Consider the following 17,275-nt stretch of genomic DNA (forward strand, 5'->3'; position numbering starts at 1 on the left):
AAGCAGTATGCCTTTGAGCTTATTTCTTTTAGTTTATTATTGAAAAATTCTTAATATTTACAAATTTTATAATTCTCTACAGACAATAATGACTTGCCTGCACCTGGGGCACACTGGTCCTATTTCCCTGTCCTGGGTTCACTATTGTGGAAGATAGGAATTTTGCTTTGAATACAATTTTAGGGAAAAAAAATGTTAAAAATATTCCATGGCTTGCAGGTATCCAATATATATTTTGAATGTCTAACTAGAAGAGAGAATGGAGGATGGGTGAAATCTCTCAGAAGACTATGGGTATTGGAGAGTAGCTGGCTAGTATCAGGCCCGTGGGACAGCACAATAGAACATCAGCATTTTGCAAAGGGAAGTGAGGAGTAGAACAAAGAACTGATGTTCCATTCTGTTAGTGATTGTTTTGGGTTGCTGATGGGAAGAGCAGAAGCAAGAGAGTTTCTCTAGGCTTAACTTCCCATCTCATCCTTTTAATTTCTGCCTTTGACCAGGGTTAGCCATACATACTGTTTTCTCCATTCCCTTGGTCAGTTCCTGAGAAGACCCCTCCTACTCTCCCTTCAGTGGCTTATCTGCTTTTGTCAATAATCTGGAAATTTTATAGTAAAACTGTGTAAAATGGGGAAACACTGAAATGCATCTCAGGTCATGCAGAACATTTGTATGCCAGATGTGTGGTACAAGTAGGGAGTACTTTGCATTAAATTCTTTCCTCCATTGTTCTCTTCTTGGACTCAGTTTTCTCTTGCTGACTTAGAGCTGGCATGGAAACCCCAACATCCTTTGTAGGCATTTTTGCACACTTCCTCTCCAGTCAGAGCAAGGGTATCCAAGAAGTACAATTCTCTGAGATGGCCCTTAGTCATTCTGTTTTAGTCCTCATTGCTCTGTCCAGGAGAAATCTCCATATGAGAATGCCTTGTACCCTGTTTCATGGCACCTCTATCTTCTACTCTTTTATAAAAAATAGGGTTCCAGCATAGCCATTAGGATGACTACTATTAAAAAAATAGAAAATAACGTGTTGGTGAAGATGTGGAGACATTGGAACCTTTGGGTACCTTCGGTGAGAATGTAAAAGGGTGCAGCCACTATGGAAAACATTATGACAGATCCTAAAAAAATTTTAAAAAGAGTTAATACATGATCCAGCAACTCCACTTCTGTGCACATGCCTAAAAGAATTGAAAGCAGAGAGGAGACATTTGGGCAGCCATATTCATAGAAGCATTATTCATAATAGCCAAGAGGGAGAAGCTGCAAGTCCATTGATGGATGAATGGATAAACAAAATGTGATATATCCATACAATGAAATATTCAGTTCAGTTCAGTTGCTCAGTCGTGTCTGACTCTGCTACCGCATGAATCGCAGCACACTAGGCCTCCCTGTCCATCACCAACTCCCAGAGTTCACCCAAACTCAGGTGCATCGAGTTAGCAATGCCATGCAGCCATCTCATCCTCTGTCATCCCCTTCTCCTCCTGCTCCCAATCCCTCCCAGCATCAGAGTCTTTTCCAATGAGTCAACTCTTTGCATGAAGTATTACTCAGCCTTAAAAAGGAAGGACTTTCTGACACATAGGATGACTTGGATGAACTTTGAGAACACTATGCTAAGTGAAATAAGCCAATCACAAAAAGACAAATACTATATAACTTAATTTATAGAAGATACCTAAAGTAGCCAAATTCATAGAGATAGAAAGTTGAATGGTGGTTACCAAGGGTTAGGTTGAGAGGGAAATGAAGAGTTGTTGTTTAATGGGTACAAACTTTCAGTTTGTGAAGAAGAAAATTTCAGGAGATGGGTGGTGATGATGATTGCACAATATGAATATACTTAATGACACTGAACTGTATACTTAAAAATGGTTAAGATGGTAAATTCTCTAATGTTATGTGTTTTTAACCTCAATTAAAAAAAAGAAAATATGACAAAATTACATACCTAACCCTAACCCTAATCCCAGAAAACTGCATGTGAAAAATAATTATGGGTATTTTACCACAATAAAAGATAATTTAAAAAATAGAATTTCAAGTTTGTTACTCATCACTCTTTTTTTTTTAAATTTATTTATTTTTGGCTATGCTGGGTCTTTGTTGCTGCATCACTGGGTTGGGAAGATCACCTGGAGAAGGGCATGGCAACCCACTCCAGTATTCTCGCCTGGAGAATCCTATGGACAGGGGGGTCCTGGGGAGCTATACTTAATGGGGTTGCAAAGAGTCAGACGCAATTGAGCAACTAACATGCACCTGCACAGGCACACACACACACACACACACACACACACACACACACACACACATTCTCTCTCTCTCTCTGCTGGGTCTTTGTTGCTGGACAGGCTTTTCTCTAGCTGTGGCGAGTGGGGGCTTCTCTGTGGTTGCCATGTGCTTGCAGTGGCTTCTCTTATTTTGGAACAGGGGCTCTAGGTTGCAAGGGCTTGGTAATTGCTGCTTGGGCTCTAGAGCACAGGCTCAATAGTTGTGGCACACGGGCTTATTCACTTCGTGGCATGTGGGATCTTCCCTGATCAGGGATAAAACTCATTTCTTCTTCATTGGCAGGCGAATTCTTTACCACTGAGCCACCAGGGAAGCCCCATGTCACTCAATATAAATTAACAAAGAGCTGTTTTAGGGACGTTAGATTCTGATGCCATGGGCCACATGCTGTACCTCATTCCAAGCAAGTTTTGAAATCATGCTTGGTGGTCACTGTGGTTTGCATACAACACATGGTTAAGCAATACTACCTTGTTCTTTCCAGGTCAGGGACCAATGGAAGAGTAAATTAGAATAGGAAATGACCACCACTGTCTGTGACATCAGAGAAGGAAAGGCAACCCACTCCAGTATTCTTGCCTAAAGAGTTCTGTGGACAGAGGAGCCTGAAGGGCTGCCATCTATGGCATCACACAGAGTCGGACGCAACTGAAGCGACTTAGCATGCATGCATGCATTGGAGAAGGAAATGGCAAGCCACTCCAGTATTCTTGATTTAGCAGCAGCATTCTTTGAGATGGTACCCTCTTAGATGGAGAGCTTACATCCCTAGCTCATCTACATCAGATTTAAAGATCTGAACGTTCACTTCAGCTCCTAGTAGAGGCTGCTTGTGCAAAATGATGTTTGGCAAAATGAAGTAAGCAAATTGGGTGTCATGGTGAATTAAAAGCACAGTTTTGAAGAAAAGAGGCCTTCAAAACCTGCAATGCAATGTCTACATTTTGACATTTAGGTTACCAGGCCAGAGGTAGCATTGGTGAAAGAAAACTATGATTACCATGGAGACTATTTGGCAGTAAGAAATAGTAAAATAATGCTTTGACTTGAGCCATTTCTCCCTAGGGCTCACATGTATAATAATTTATTTTCACAATATACTGAGGAACCAGGGAGGAATGGTATTATTATCTCTATAGTTACAGAAGGTGAAACTGAGAAATAGAGAAATAATTTGAAATTGAGGCAGTGACTCATTGGCAAGGGAACCTTAGAAAACAGGCTTCCAGTTTCCTAATCTTGGGACCTCTTCTTATGAATAGCTTGCCTTCTGTTCTGTTGATCCTGTTGAACATAGCTACAACTCTATGTCCCCAAACATGACAATAGTTGGCTCTCTGAATAAGTTTTTTAAGTAAAGAAGCCACACAAGAAGCCCCTCCAGAAGCAAGCAAATGTATGGATGATGACCAAGGAACTTCAGTGTTGGCTGGAGAACTTCACTTTCCTTGACTGTCACATTTCTCTGTGTCTAATTGAGAGGAAAAAAAGACAACTGGAATTTCAGTAAGCTCCATTTTCTTGGCTTAGAAGTCACAAGCTCCAGTTAAGTCCTGCCCTGAATAAGTGGCTCCTCTGTGTTGAAGGAGAGACCACCCCCTGTTGCGGTTTCGCAACACACATATGGAGGTTTCCAGAAGCCCTCAGCTGGAGCAACTAAATGTGACTGAGACAACACAGTCCCAGAGACAAAGGTCAGACCTATTTTAATCTCTGAGTAAGGCTATTACTCTGGGACAAGGCCCTTCTTGTCTGATATCCTGTTATTTTCAGTGATTCACAAGCTTGAATCTCTTTCATCTGGGAGCACAGAGTCCCATCCCCCTTTCAGATTTGTTTGTGAGTTAAAATACTTCCCATCCTCAGTCTTCTCAGAGTGTCTTCATCCAGCCGTAGAATCCCTCAAGCTGTGACCTGGAGGAGTCCCTGGGAGGAAGAGTCAGCACAGCTTGGAATGTGAGCCCAGGGGAGGATCTGGAGTGTAGCAGGAAGTGGGGTTGCGGCTTGCTTGGAAGGTCCCGCAGAGGCTCTGAACCAGTAGGTCACTGGGCAGCTGACTCTTCTGACTCTCTGGGAGGCTTACTCTGTACTGTCCGCTGAGGTGTATGTGTCGTGCAGATGTTTCAAAGTCCAATCACTGTAAAATCCAATGGAATTAGGAAGAAAGACGCTTCCTTAGTTTCTTGATGACACAGCCCTCGTGTTAATTACTGATCCGTTTGGATTGATCACCCTCATATTTATGGGTTATTTCTCCAAAGTGAATGTTGCAATATAGAAACCTGCTTATCCAGTTTTCATATATCCTGTGGTTCTTGAGTTTGCCATTTCCCTCCTTTCTTAAAAGCAGTTTTTTAATGACTTCATCTACTATGGAAACATCTCAAATCTCTGTTTCTTAATTGTTTAATACCTCAGTTTGGTGTAGACAGAGGAGAGTTTGAGAAATGCAGTCAAAGCTAGCCTTCAAAGAATCTTCCCAGAGTACTAATAATGATGAATTACCACTTACTGATTTTGTACTGGGCAAGTACTTTATACATATTATCTAATTTAATCTACATAAGATCATTTTACTGAATACAAAACAAGGTTTAGGGTAGTTAGGTAATTTTCCCTAAATCACAGTTAGTTTATGACTAGAACTAAGATTCCATCTCAGATCTTCTTGCTGGTAAACACAATAGAACAATTTTGCTGAGACTTTGAAAATAAATGTTGGATCCTCCTCAATGTCATGGTCTTTGTGGATATCATAAAATTAAATATTTTCTAAATTTTCTTCTCTCTTATTCTTTTTAAATAAAAGGTCCCTGAAGTCAGTGAGAAACTGGTGAGTTGCCCTTTTCATTTGTTTATAAGAGGAAACATGAACTTCTGTGATTATTCCACACATTCTTGCCACTTCCCTAAATCAAAGACAAAAAAGAGCCACAAAGCATGGCTGTAATGCCTGTTTTCATATCAAAAGGTCAAAAACTAAAGATCCTTTAGCATGCCATGAGGAAATAGTGGAAAGAAAGTATTGTCACAAAAATAACAGGAGTTGCATAAATAAATAAATAGGAGTTTTGAGGGTGTAGAGAAAAGGAATTAACATTTTGTTTCTGAATTCTGATTCAGAGTTAATGTTTTCAGAAGTAAATTCATCCAGCAAAAGACTGAAGGCTTTTGGATTTGATTGTATCAAAATTCCACCCACAAAATAAAATTAGAAATTGATTACCTCCCCTCCTGTTCTCTATTGAGGTCAAGCGAACAGCAGAATGCACTACCTTTGCTATGGACTTTATCTATACCCCAGAGCAAGGTGGAGAGATAAGCTAATTATCCAAATTTTCAAGCCAAAGAGCAATTTGGCTTTAATTATCTGGTAGAAAGTGTTTGGAAACCTGAATTACTTGCACATATTTTTATCTTTACTTGATATAAGTAGAGTAACTTTTGTGTATAGGCCCTTTCACTTGATGTTTAAGATTTCCTAGTTACTGAAATTATCTCTACTCATGTAAAGAGAGGGAGTTTCTTGTTCCACAGGGAGATAAAGACTGAGATCAGAAATTTGGTTTTTAGGTCACAGCAAACAGTGAAGAAGGATGCAAATGGGGCTTCTTAGCCCCAGCTTTGCATGAGAATCACTTAGGGAGCTCTTAAAAGTGTACCAGTGGCCCTGGCATCATATAAGGCCAACCAAGTCAGGATTTCTGAGATTGGAGCTGAGGTCAGTATATTTTCTAAAAGCTCTTTAGTGATTTGAAAGCAAACTCCAGTACTTTGGCCACCTCATGCGAAGAGTTGACTCATTGGATAAGACTCTGATGCTGGGAGGGATTAGGGGCAGGAGGAGAAGAAGACGACCGAGGATGAGATGGCTGGATGGCATCACTGACTCGATGGACGTGAGTCTGAGTGAACTCCAGGAGTTGGTGATGGACAGGGAGGCCTGGCATGCTGCGATTCATGGGGTCGCAAAGAATTGGACACGACTGAGTGACTGAACTGAACTGATGGTTGAGAATCATTGGATTCATCATGGATATTATCATGCTGATGATAAGTATAAAAAAGATGGAGAATATATTGGTTCTGTTGTCCAAATTATTCATGGACAGTTTATTTTTAAGAATATATCAAAAGGATATAAAGCAAAATGAGAGTGTAAGTTTATTTCCCTGCCCTTTTCACTAGTATTGTGGTCTCCGGTATCTGTCTCAAATAAAATGTCTTATAGTTCCCAAAGCTAGTTATGAAAACAAATTCTAAAGTACCAAAGCCTCCTTCAGAAAGATGAGAAAGAAAAATTTCTATGTTCTGACTGAATAGAGAACAACATTAACCAAAACACCATACTTTCAAATGATTCAGGAGTCACTTTCACAAATCCTTTGGGTTTATATTTCACTGTTCACATAGGCACAATTACTTTCCATACTCATTTGATGTTTTGAAGAAGTAGTGGTTCTTAAACTTTATTGTGCATCTGAATTACCCAGGGAACTTGGTAAAATCCAGGTTGCTGGGTCCTATTCTTGGGTTTTCTGGTTTGATGGGTCTGGGATGGGAATCCAATAATCTGTATTTTTATCAAGTTCCCAGGTGAGGCTGGTCTTGGGACCACAGCAAACTAAAGTAGAACTTGAACACCTCTCCCCAAAATCTCATTATAATTGTGTAAAGAATAATGTGAATATTTACTTTAGTATTATTTTTATTCCAAACTAGATTTGAGCAGTTCTCTAAAAGTATATAAATAGGTTAAACTTTTAAATTAAAAGGTAAAGGAGACTTTCCAATTGTCCAGTGGCTAAGACTCCACCCTTCCAATGCTGGGGGCCTGGCTTTGATTCCTGCACAGGGAACTAAATACCACATGTCACAACTCAGACCCAGTGCAGCCCAAGAAAAAAAATGGGAAGGAAATTTGAGTGAAAAGTAAAGTTTGAGTAGTAAAATAAAACCAAACAGCACAGATATATAGAAGCTATTTTAAGAAGATACAGAAAATAAAATATATTTTACTATATAATAAAACATACATTTGAGAGTATTGATTCTATATAGTAAATATATCATTCCTGGGCTTTTTCTTGCTTCTAAATTCCTTAGAAACTTAAGTGATATAATATTTAGCTATTCCAAAGTAAAAGAAAATGGAAAATTGCCTCGCCAGTCCTAAGGATACTGGTCAATGATGTGAGATTCTGTTTTGCTCCTCTGTATATGCATAGACTGCTTTCAAACAGAATACAGTAAAATGAAATGAGGGGTGACATGCCTGGTTTATTTAGTAAAACTGTGTATAGTAGATAACTTAAAAAGTGATTTGGAGGCTTGAAATTTTTAGATTCATTATCCACATGAAACACCAAGCCAAAGGCAGGAGGCAATCTGAGCAAATGAAGCCAGGCAGGTAGAGACTGACATGGTGTCCTGACTAATGGGAGCATATGGCCCAGTGCTGTCAGATAGTTGATTTATTGAGAGAAGCTAGAACAAATTTTCATACAAAGTGTTATGCATTTTAACTGTTGGCAACAAGTTCAATTAAAATAAATAATACTGTGTGAATCAAACCAGATTTGGGCCAGCAAGATTTGGCCTTGCTAATTTGTAAACTCATCTTCAGGGATTCATTTTTCCTGGTTAATTACCAACTCCTCTTTGCATTCTGAGTAGACTTCTACCCAGGCAGCTAATTGAAGCAGAGCCAAACAAATTATTGACTCTTACTTGCATGGCTTTCCTTTAACCCACTGGTTCTCAAAGTGTCATCCAAAGTTGTATCAGAGTCTTCTGGGAACTTGTTAGAAATACAAATTAAACTTGCCCATCTGAAATGGGCTAATTTCAGATGGCCTGCCCCAACCTTAGTCAGAAACTCTGGGAATGGAGCCAGCAATCTGTTTTAACAAACCCCTCCTTGTGATTCTACTGCCCACTAAAAGTTGGAGGGCCCCAATTTACTTGAAGAGAATTTAAGGCAGCCTTATTAAACCAGAACAGATCTACTGGTTTAGTAATAAGATGAACTCCTTACCAGCATCCAAGGCCAGAGCACTCCATTTCAAATGGTGCCAGGTATCATTACCCCATTAACTGATACTTTGGTATATTTCTTTTTAAAAATATTTACCTCGCTGCATCAGGTCTTAGTTGGCAGCACTCAGGATCTTTGATATTCATTGCAGCACTTGAACTGTTAGTTGTAGCATGTGGGATCTAATTCCCTGACCAAGGATCAAACTCAGGCTCCCTGCATTAGAAGTAAGGAGTCTTGGCCACTGGACCACCAGGAAAGTCCCAGACACTTCTGTATATTTCATTTAAAAAGATAATTCCAAAGTAGTGTGGAGAGTCTCATTTGAGAAGTTTGCTGAAGAATACCTGTCGGTTTAGGGGTTGTTAGCATTGATTAGTCACTCAGTCATGTTTGACTCTTTAATGGACTCCTCTGTCCATGGGATTTCCCAGGCAAGAATATTGGAGTAAGTTGCCATTTCCTTCTCCAGGGAATCTTCCCAACCCAGGGATCAAACCCAAGTCTCCTGCCTGGCAGGCGAATTCTTTATAGCTGAGCCACCAGGGAAACCCCTAGGGATTGTGTCAGTGCTTATTTACTCTTTTTCACCAGCTGCTCCAGTTGTTGTGGTTGGTGTCAGATGAAAATATTCACACTTCCTTTTGTAGCTCACATTTACCAGTTTTCTGAGGGTCAGTAGAATGTGAGTATAGTTATAGATCCTTGTAACTATCCTTCTAATGGAAAAATTGCTTCAAATATACAGAATAAAGGTATATCTAAAGAAGAACATTTATTCTCAATAAAAGATAATTTAATCTTAAATTAGTATATTTACCAATATCCAGATGTGTGGCAACAAATACTAGCATTTGAACCACACATGCTGTTTTCTTCCCTATATTGGACACCTTAGAGTCACCTGGAGTGATATAAGAAGTGCTGATGGGCACTGAAGAGGCTTGGTTTCTTCATGTCTCTCCCTCTCTCTCCATGTACCTTCAACGGGTCATTTGTGACTTCCCTTTTCTCAGCCTGTAAAAGGAAAGCCTAGATCTGAATGATCTCTTCTGAGAGCCTTTCAGAAGGAAAGGCTTCTGAAAACATTCTGTAATATTAAAGGCTTATTGTCATGTGGGTTATGAGTCTTAGCTGAAGCTTCTTTAGTTGTTTGGCTATCTGGGGATTGTGTATTCACAGGCATTCCATTTAAATCACATGCTCTGAGCTCATTTACTTGTACTTTTATAGTAATACTTAAGCATTTATATATTGCTTTTCATCTTCAAAGCACTTAACATACTTAAGAATCCTTCCAGCAACACTTTGCGGTAGCTTAGTATTATTAAAATAGAAAGAGGAAGAGGACAAGGGAGAAAGAAGGAAGGAGAGGGAGAGAGAGAGAATTTTTAGTCCTTTAATGATTTGTCTCTGCCACAAGGAAGAGAATATACCACGGGGGCACAATTAGAAAATTTAAAACAATAATTATTTTAAAGACAGGGGTTGGGGGAGAAGAATATACCAGGGCCAGAATTAATATACCATGGCCAGAATGAAAACTACTTCCCTGTTTTGTGTTAGACTTGCTATCAAGCTTTTGTCCTTCCAAACGTTCTTAAGGGTTTAGAATCCTCCCTGCACTGCTCCAGGATTTCCTCGAATCTTTGTAGGCTGAAGGCATTTTGATACTGTCTACCTTCTTGGAGGGCGGAGACACATCTAGCACAAGTACAGTTCTTAGTTTATGACAGAAGTTTGCTGTTGGTGATGGTGTTATGGATCCTTTCCTGTTTTAAGCTGATGTAGCCAAAAGCAGAAGGGAAAAGTGATTTCTATTGCAGCAAATTCATGGAGTAGATGCTTTGTGCTGCTAGCTTGCAGGTTTGCAATTTTAAATTTCCCTGTAGCTTACTAGAGACCAACGCCTTTTAGAAATAATGCCAAACACATGTTGAACTTTAGTAACCTTTACTCTGTAATGAAAATGTAACTCTGAGCAGGGTGTATAATCAAAAACCTAATGATAAAATTATTGCTTAGAAATTTAAAGTTTGGTTTGAGGATTCTTAATGCTGACATGGAAAGAACAGTATGAATGGAGAGAGAGGTTCTGCGGAGGGATGGGAGGGAGGAAAGGACAAATGAAGGGAAAGGAAGATGGGTTTTCTGGAGGAGACTCTGAAGAAGAACTTCAGCTATCACTACAGTGTCCTCCCGACATGTTCAAAGACAGGAAGACCAGTGCTGAGAGGTAAATGTCAGAAGTACTCCATATGAATGAGTCTCTTGTATGAAGTTAGATCATTTTTAGCATAATGCTATGTATTTTACTTCACAAATTAAATCTGACCTTTTTTTGCAATCCACTTTAATCCAAAAATTCATGTCTTTGTAAATTTCTAATCCACTCTATGACAGTTTTAGAGGTGTTACATAAATTTGTGAAACAGCTGCTTAGGCTGAATATTTTTAACATGTAAACTCGTTAAGTTCTGATAAAATACGCTGGCACACAAAACAACCCGAAGCTAGTTCATCAATATTTAATGTTAGGATGCAAAAAATGGAGTTTTGCTGAACCATGTTTCTAAATTGGACAGTCTTTTCCTGGCAGATATTTTAGACGGCCTGCCCTGGGACTTGTTATAACTGCCTTGCTCACACTGTTGTTAAACATGCATTTGCCTCAGAAAATACTTTCTTGTTTTTCTGTTTATTTGCTCACTGAATTTTATTTTCCAAAAATACTAAAATTTACTAAGAGATGTAAAGACGTCATAGAGGAGGGGGCTAAGTGTGGCCTCCTGTTTGTTTCTGGCTGAGCGGCTTCTGCTGCTAACATTTTCCCGAAGTCCCAGCAGATCTTGTGCCTGGAGCTCATCGTCCCAAGTTCTGAAATGGGAAGTTTTTTATTGATTGAGGGTCGATAGGGCTTTGAGGTGACTCACTTTATCATGGTAGTCTACTCATGACAGATTTGTTCATACAGCCTTAGTAATTTGCAGTGTGAAATGGAGATAGTTCATATTTGGAATTAGTCTACTCTAAAGAATTCCTGGTTGGACTTCCTTGGTGGTGCAGTGGATAGGAATCTGTCTGTCAATGCAGGGGACATGAGTTCAGTCCCTGGTCCAGGAAGATCCCACATGCCACAGAGCAACTAAGGCCTTGCATCACAACTACTGAAGGGCCTGTGCTCCACAAGAGAAGCTACCACAGTGAGAAGTCTGTGCACTGCAACCACAAGTAGCCCCTGCTCATTGCAATTAGAGAAAGCCTGCATGCAGCAACGAAGACCCACTACAACCAAAAATATTAAAAAACAACAATAAAGAATTTCTGGTCTTCAAGACATCCGGGGTCAGTAACCAGAAAACTTCTCATGGTGAAAAGAATCACCACATAATAAAGGACACCAGTCAATATTGGAGGTTATTTTGTCCAGGCAGTTGTAGAACCAGAGAAATTGTCTTCATACATGACCAGAAGTCACTTTAAGACCAAGAAGACTTGAAGACCCCATCTTCCTTACATGGTGCTAAAGGAATGCTCCTAAATTTTTATTTTGCAATTCTTGTTTGTTTTTTTTTGACAGTGCAGCTATCCAAGGCATATAGCTCTGTGCTCCGCAAATCTGTTCCTTAATAGCTTACTACATTCAACTTTGTATTTTGATGTACTGTGTTACCTATCTTATTTGTTGTGTTAAATTTAAGCTCTTTTTAATAGAAATCATATTTTAGTAATCTTTACTATCTCTCTTTGTGCCTATAGTTCTGTTTTGCACTCCATAGAAGTTTAATGCATAGGATTTGTCTATTCTATGTATGTAAGTATGTATCTATGTATGTTTATATATATGTATTCTACTTATTGCCAGGCCCTCTTTTTTATTTTTATTTTTTTCTTTTTCACCAAGTAGTTCCTTCTATGAGGTACCTGGTTAATGATCTAACTAGAAAATAATCTCTACCCCTAGTGTTTAAAATATATTATATCATGTATCCACAATAATATCCAAAGAAACACAGGGTAGCCCTCGTCCTCTTATATAGCTATCAAGTGTGAAACCATATGATTGTGAATAGATTATCTAACCAATACAGCTCCTCCTGCCCCATGCAAAAAAAAAAAAAAAGAAAGCAAAATGCCAGGTATTTTTTCAAACACTGTGGGAAATGTATCAAAATATCAAAATAAAAATTGCTATATCCCCAAATTCTTCTCACATGCTTACTCTTAAAAGAGTGCCAGGAAATAATATTCAGGCTCCATGTATTTAAAATGTGTTAGAACATGCTTCATTGGGGTTTTGGCTAACAGCATTGTGAGATGCAATTCAACTTAGTGCACAACATTTTTCTAGAGTGAGTTTTAAGAAGAAAAATATTTAAGGCTTTATTTGTTAATGTCAAAAAGACTTTGAAAACTAATTCATCTAATTTTCTTTCTTAACTCATTTATTGACCCTTTAAACCATCTTTTTTGTCCTAAAGTTTTTTGAATAGGTAATATATTTCAATGGTTCAAAAAACTGAAAGGCATAACAACTATTCGGAGGTAAGTTTCCTATTCTTATCCTTGTCTGGCTGCTCCCCATCTCTATCTTTTTTCATTACACAATATTCCTCAGCTATCTTTTCATATTGTGCATAAGGAGTTTTCTCATTCTCTTTTAGTGTTATAGAGTATTTGTAAGGATATACCACATTAGTATAAAGTCTTCAACTGATATACACTTAGGTAGTTTTCATTGTTTTGGTATTATAAACAATTATTCAATGAATAAATTTGTACAAATGTCATTTTGCAAATTGGCAAGTTTATTGGTCAAATAAATTTTCAAAAATAATATTTCTAGAAATTTTCTGTATGCATTTATTAATCAGTTAATATTGACAAATTGTCATCATAGAGATTTTGTCTAAATTTATACTTGTATAGGTACATTTTGAAGTCACTGAATTTTTGTCAATCTCCTAGATGAAAAGTAATATATGAGTATAATTTTAATCTGTATCTCTTATGATGACTGAGGTCAGTATCTATCCATATGTTTAAGAGTCATTTATAATTCCATTTTTGAACACTCTGGTCATGTAACTTACTTTTAGGTTGTCATGTTTTTTTATTATTGATTTTAGGTGCTCTTTGTATATTAGAAAAATTATTTTTCAATTTAACTTGAAAAGTTTTTTTTTGCCAGTTTATAAAATTACTTGGCTGTGTATATGTGTCTGTGTCAATGTTTCAGAATTTTTAAAAATGTTGAATTTATCAACTTCTGTTATGGCCTCTAAATTTTGAGCCATATTTAAAAAGCCTTCCACACTCCAAAGTTAAAAAATATATTTTATGGTTTAATTTTTTATATTTAGATCTCTGATCCCCTCAGAATTTATCTTGGTATACAATATGAGATATAGATCAATCTTTTGACATAATCAGAAAGTCTAAGATAAAACCTTCTTATAGTTTAGAATAAAAATTGAACCTCTTTATTAAATAATGGGTCAGATTGGTTGTCTACAATGATTACTCACCCCAAAATACTCTTCACTGCATATTAGCTGTATAACTTCCAACTTTACCAAACTCAAGAGTCCAACCTTAAATTAACCAAGAATAGTTAACTTCTCATAAGACAAGCCTAATTAATCATATTATATAATTATCCAGCATATCTTTGGCCACCTAATGTGAAGAGCCAACTCTTTAAAGAAGACCCTGATGCTGGGAAAGATTGAAGGCAGAAGAAGAAGAGGATGACAGAGGATGAGGTGGTTGGATGGCATCACTGACTCAATGGACGTGAGTTTGAACAAATTCGGAGATGGTGAAGGACGGGGAAGCCTGGCGAGCTGCAGTCCATGGGGTTGCAGAGTCTGACACAACTGAGTCTGGATGTTAAAAAAAGTGAGATTCAATTCTGGTTCTGCCATTTAGCTGCCAGATTGTGTAAACTTGAGCAAGTTACTTACCCTTTTGGTTCTGTGTTCTAAATTATTTGTCTTTGCTCTAGGAACGAATAACTGTACAAACTGTACCATGAATAACAACAACATTCAGCGTATAATTAATGCCTTCAAAGGTCTATAGCACTGAACGTAGTACATTAGTTTTGAGTTCCACATTTAAATTCCTATAGTCTAATATGACTGATAGACCAAGTGAATACAGAACAAATATTGAGTTAGATATAGAAAATCTATATCATATAGTTCAGATGGGGTATAAAGGTCCAAAAAAACATAATCAGTAGATAAAAGGTTCTAGTTCTAATCAGAAGGGCTCACTGAAGACGTACATTTTGAAAAACCTCCTGAGGGAAATGGCTACAGGAGTAAATGGAACAGGGGACAAAGTGGCCTCATAGTAGAAGGAGCTTCCTGAAGTGCCTAGACAGATTTTTTTACTGGAGAGGACACAAAACAGGTGTGAGTTGTTGTCAGAATTTGCCATCACTTTTAAAAGCCTACTTAGGGAAACCAAGTATGAAAGAGTCCATATGTTCCTGAGATAAGACTATACTGATACACTGGAGCTGTTGCTGGAATCCAGTATCTTACCTCAGATAACAGGCACTTGAAGATGACCCAGCTAACAAGAATAAATGTAAAAGGGCAAATCTTACTCAGTCCCCAACTCCACACCACCCAGTTCATGTCAAGAGGAATAGCTCCTGGTTGGTATGGTCACTAGTCACCACAATGAGAGTTTCATGGATTGCTAGTAGTCTGTTAGTTGCATATAAGGAACAATTAATTGGACAAAGCCATTGTCTTGGAGTAAATTGCTTTTTCAGATGTTCTAAATAGTAAAGTATTCTGTGTAGATATTTCCATTGGTCATTTAAGGAGTTCTGAAATATGGAGAGAAGACTGGACTGGATGTTAAAAGAAGTGAGATTCAATTCTGGTTCTGCCATTTAGCTGCCTAATTGTGTAAACTTGAGCAAATCACATACCCTTTTGGTTCTGTGTTCTAAATTATTCATCTTTGCTCTAGCAATGAACAACTATACAACTCAATGGCTTACAACAATAGAAAATAAACAGTTTTTCACTTTCTTGACATGTGAGAAGATAGATCATATGCATGTCTGTTTCCAGTGTCCTCTTCATTCCAGGCTGAAGAGGCTGTCTCTTCTAGGACATGTGAGTCTGTGGCAGAGGGAAAAAAAATAGGGAGCTGGCAACATCACATGGTGACTTTTAAAGTTTCTGTTTGGCCATAGTATATGCAATGTGCCTTTTCATGCCAGTGGCCAAAGCGCATGGTCAAGCCCAATGTCAATGGAATAGAGGTATATACTTCTGTACCAGGCAATGCATGTTATATTGGAATGGGTGGAATTAATTAAACCTTTCTTATGAAAGGGAAATGAATATTTGGAGTCAGAGATACAGTCTATTTCAAGTTCTAATCATAATTTTATCACTGCTTCCTGAATATGAAATACAATACTTTCTCTATCTTCAGCTATTAAATGGGGGACTTAAATGATCTTCCATTCTTTCTGTTCTGAAGTTCTATGATTCTGGTAAATAGTCATTTCTATTTGCTATCATAGTGTTGCTAGAAGAAAGGAATGGTGCTTCTGGACTGTGATGACCTAAAGGCAGGTTTCTTCATTCTATCTCTGCTCCTGTAAGTGCCTAGGGTATGATGAATGACAAATATAACTGGTTGTACTTAGCTGGATGATCTCATTTCACTAGATGATAACTGGTGGAGTTTGGATTAAAACTCGAAGTTACCGAGTTTTCTAAGCTCAAATGTTCTTGTATTTTTAGGTCTGAATTTCCCAAATTCATCTGTCAATACAATATTTTAAAAAGTATAACATAGTGATAGGACAGCAACTGGAGTTCATGAGAAATAGAGTTGAACTAACAGAAATCATAAAAGGGTCTCATGAAAAAAACTAATTTCAATTAGAAGCTATTAGCATTTAATTTATATGCAAATATACAATTGACATTGGGGAACATTAAAAATACATGCTGCTGCTGCTGCTAAGTCACTTCAGTTGTGTCTGACTCTGTGCGACCCCATAGACAGTAGCCCACCAGGCTCCCCCGTCCCTGGGATTCTCCAGGCAAGAACACTGGAGTGGGTTGCCAGTTCCTTCTCCAATGCATGAAAGTGAAAAGTGAAGTGAAGTCGCTCAGTTGTGTCCAACCCTCAGCGACCCCGTGGACTGCAGCCTTCCAGGCTCCTCCATCCATGGGATTTTCCAGGCAAGAGTACTGGAGTGGGGTGCCATTGCCTTCTCTGAAAAATACATGCTAAAATTATGATATAACTAACATAGACTGGTAATAATAATGAATAACACAGTTTGATCCCAGCTGCTGGGTAAGTATAGCTTATGTAGCAGTGGCAGACCTCACATCACATGGATTGTGATATATCATTTCACTTGACTGACATTCTTGTCAAACTCTTTTTAAAGGAAAATTATCACAAAAAATAAAAAGGTAATACCTACATGTTTGACATTTCTCTTATATATGTTCTAGAGTAATTTGAGAGAAAATACTGCTAATGCTGAGAAGGTTTTTTGTTTTCTTCTGTGGAATGCCCATGAATATCTCACAGAATGAGGTTTTACTTTGTTGAAATACAAACTGAGGCATGTTAGAGATTTTAAGAGTTTATTTGAGCAAACACCTATTCAAAGTGGGCAGCTCCACATGGAAGTGTTTAGGAATACTCCACAGACAGGAGCATGTATTATTGGCCACTGTAGATGAGCATGAATAATAGTTGGTCTCAGTGAATTCTGGCTCTGTGCCTGATTAAAACAGGTTTTTTTGAGGGGAGGAGGTGAGCAGCAAGGAAATGAACCATCAGTTAACATTTGCCCTCTCTTTTTGAAGATAAATTATAAGTTGACTTTAGAGTTCACAGCTAATAGCCTGCAACATGTAGGTAGAATCA

Source organism: Oryx dammah, unplaced genomic scaffold, assembly GCF_014754425.2.
Source record: "Oryx dammah isolate SB20612 unplaced genomic scaffold, SCBI_Odam_1.1 HiC_scaffold_4, whole genome shotgun sequence".
In the NCBI taxonomy this organism is placed as follows: domain Eukaryota; kingdom Metazoa; phylum Chordata; class Mammalia; order Artiodactyla; family Bovidae; genus Oryx; species Oryx dammah.